The sequence below is a fragment of the Sinocyclocheilus rhinocerous genome, unplaced genomic scaffold (genome assembly GCF_001515625.1).
Source record: "Sinocyclocheilus rhinocerous isolate Xijiao unplaced genomic scaffold, SAMN03320098_v1.1 scaffold9319, whole genome shotgun sequence".
In the NCBI taxonomy this organism is placed as follows: Eukaryota; Metazoa; Chordata; class Actinopteri; order Cypriniformes; family Cyprinidae; genus Sinocyclocheilus; species Sinocyclocheilus rhinocerous.
The window spans coordinates 19,935-23,207 of record NW_015636131.1 but is presented as its reverse complement, the minus strand read 5'-3'; positions in this window follow the sequence as shown (position 1 = coordinate 23,207).

Below are 3,273 nucleotides of genomic sequence, written 5' to 3'. Positions count from 1 at the left end.
AGGCGCACTCCGACGTCACAAGGCAGTGGCTGCGTCCGAAACCGCCTACTCAATGAGTAGGTACTTAATGCAGCATTCCGCTTTCTGGTTAAGAGGGCTTCATTAGCCGCTCTCGTCTCCGCCGGATAAGCAGACGTGTGTCTCATCTGTCCCTGTAACATCCAGACAAGAGTCAAGTTACCTCTGAGATTTGTGTGCTCAAAACTACATTTACATTCTGGGGTAGTTGATGATGTGTTAAGTAGCTTTTTATCCAACACAAATGTTCCTCAATTTTTCAACAGTACTAATGGACAAATACAATAGATTACTTATATTTAGTTAGTTTATGGAAATTTATTTACATTACTTACATTCATCTATTGCAAACAGTGCTGACAACAGTGAATTGTACTACACAATAACACACATATACATCACTCAGATGTTTACTTCATATCGAGGACCTATTAGACATACTTCTATGAAATTCATATCGAAGATTTTCCTACCAGATTAAATTGACATTTAGTATTCGTATTTAAGATGTATGTGGTTTAAAATGTATGTAAATCTAATTTGGAGATGTACGTGTGCTTCCTGGAGCCCCCCTGTTAGCTATACATAATAAAACGTGTTTTTACAGCAACATCACAACTATACTATACCATTTTGGTTTGTAATACGTACATTTGTAAACGCCCTCATCCAAATTTTCCGTCATGTTCGATTATGACGCATCCTCTTCTTCTTCTTCTTCTTTATGATGTATCCTCTCGCGTGGCCTCCTGGGATAGAAAAGTAACCATCGGCGAGCACTAAAGAAGCTGGGCAGAAGCAATAGGACATCCGGGAACTTCTCGACTATTCTTTTATGAATACTGAGGTTTCGGATATACTTATTCGCTCGGCTACTGCTTTTCCCCTACTATATAGTAGAGAAGTAGGCGGTTTCGGACGCAGCCAAAATCTCCGGTTTCATCGGCTACATGACAACACTGCAACCAAAGTTTCTGAAAATCTTCACTCTGGCAGAAGTATTCAAAAAGGTTTGGTTTAAGTGACCTGATACTGCGTTTGCATGTGGACGAACAGCCAAACCACATAGAAAAAGCTACAGTTTTGAAAATGCCCGTGTTCATGTGGACTGGGCCTTAGTTCTAAATTTTAGTACTACACTGTAGTACGATTTAGTAAGATCTTGATTTGCTGGTTCAGGTTTAATTGGGGTTGGAGCTAATGCGGAGTTCCATTTGTACTCAGAAGTTGGAAATTTCAAGTTCCCAGTAAAAACTTTTAACTGAACACCTTCCTAAGTTGGAGTTCTGGTCTCAGTGGTGCACACAGTAATATCCAACCTCTACTTGTGGACATGATACTATGGCGTTATCTGTGCAAAATACCGCCTTTTATGTGTTTTTAATCGACTGGTATTGCTAACAATGGATGCATCCATCTTGGTTTTCTGACTTCTCTACTGGAACACAGTCCACTTGGGCTCTGGCATCCGACATTTGAGGTAAATGGAATGCAACATAAACTCTACAGGCAGTGGCCCTCCAGGAGCAGGATTGGACACCCCTGTCCTAAACAGTTAAACTGTCCAATGTCCCGCATGTTCTTTTCTTTTCCAGCATTTTCTGCAGATTTGAACCTTTTCCAACAGTGACCATATTATTTTGAAGATCCATCTTTTCACACTGAGGATAATTTAGGGACATACAAACTATTACAAAAGCTGTAAATATTCACTGGTGCTCAAGAAGGAAACACACTACATTAAGAGCAGGGGGAAGTAAACTTTTGAACAGAATGATTATGCCAAAAGGTTAGTCATTGTGAATCAGGAGTGATTGCTGTACTTTTTTATTTTTTTATTTTAGAACACAGGGAAACTTGGAGACAAAGAAAACAAACCACCATGTACCATGAATGAGAACGGACAGCACAGGGAACTAAAACTGAGATCTAACTACTGAGAGAGAACGAGGAACTGAACAAGGAACAGGTGGTACTTAACCAATAACCACTGGTAGAACTGGAAACCTAAGCAAGACTGGAAACAGGAACTAAACACAGCAAATATGTGCTTGAAGTGGGAAAAAAAGTGTTGGTACTATCTTGTGCACTGGCTGACATATGCAAATCATTATTGTATTTGAATTTTCTACAATGAAAAAAAAACTTGGGACATATTACTAGTACAACATAAATTTATTTACAAAAGTAACCATTTGTCAAACAACTAATCTGATACTATTTTGTGTGTGTGTAAAGTAAGAATACACCCAACAAAACAAAATTATTAATAATAATAATAATAATAGATTTTTACATTTTCTGCCTGCTTAATGAGTGGTTTTTTACAAGCTGACTTTGTGCAAACAAACTTTCCACTGGTGTCCAAGTGGTTTCTGTGGTTTTCTGGGTTGTTACTATAAACGTCAAGTCTAGCTCATTGGCAAGGCAAGGCTGACTGCTACTCACGAAAATGTACTTTGAACCTTTCACCTGATAACTTGTAGAAGTGTATGGTTAAAGCGCCACCTAGCCTTCAAAAGCTGGAAATGCATTTGCCGCAGAAGCAGCAGTGGCAGGAAAATACTATGATTGGACTTTAATCCAAGTAGGGATAACTGCAGACTGGAGCAATGAGCGTGGCGAAATGTTATGGTGTGTCGAAAGGTAGGTGCGTGGAGAAAGTTTCTCCTCCAGGCATTTATTTAACCTGAGTATGTGTCCATCACTGAGTATGTGTCCAGCACACGTCCATCATGGAGACGTCTATTTGACGTTTACATCTGCAAGACGTTTTTTAGAGTGTTTGCTCATCTGCAATACATCTATAGGACGTTTTCTATCAGATGTCAAACAGACGTTTAGACGACATCTTTAAGATGTTTATGATTTAGAATGTATGTAAAACTGACATCTTAAAGATGTCTATCAGATGTTTGTACACAACAAACGCTTTCCAGATGAAGAGATCTTTAACAGACATCTTGCAGACGTACCTGTGCTATCTGGGTAGATCCAACACCTTGACTTGGACACCAAATTTTTTATTTTTATATACAGTATTTGATTACATTCTTAGATACTTTATCTTGTATATTTATCAAATCTCTACAAAACAAAATTCCGTGGAGAGAATAATTATTTTATCATAAAATGATTACATTAGACCAAATTATCTCAAAATCGACATACTGTAATTTTCATGCAATGACTATTATGGAGCAGATGAATTTCAAAGTTCACAGCCACAAACAGGTGTTTACTGTTATTGTTGTG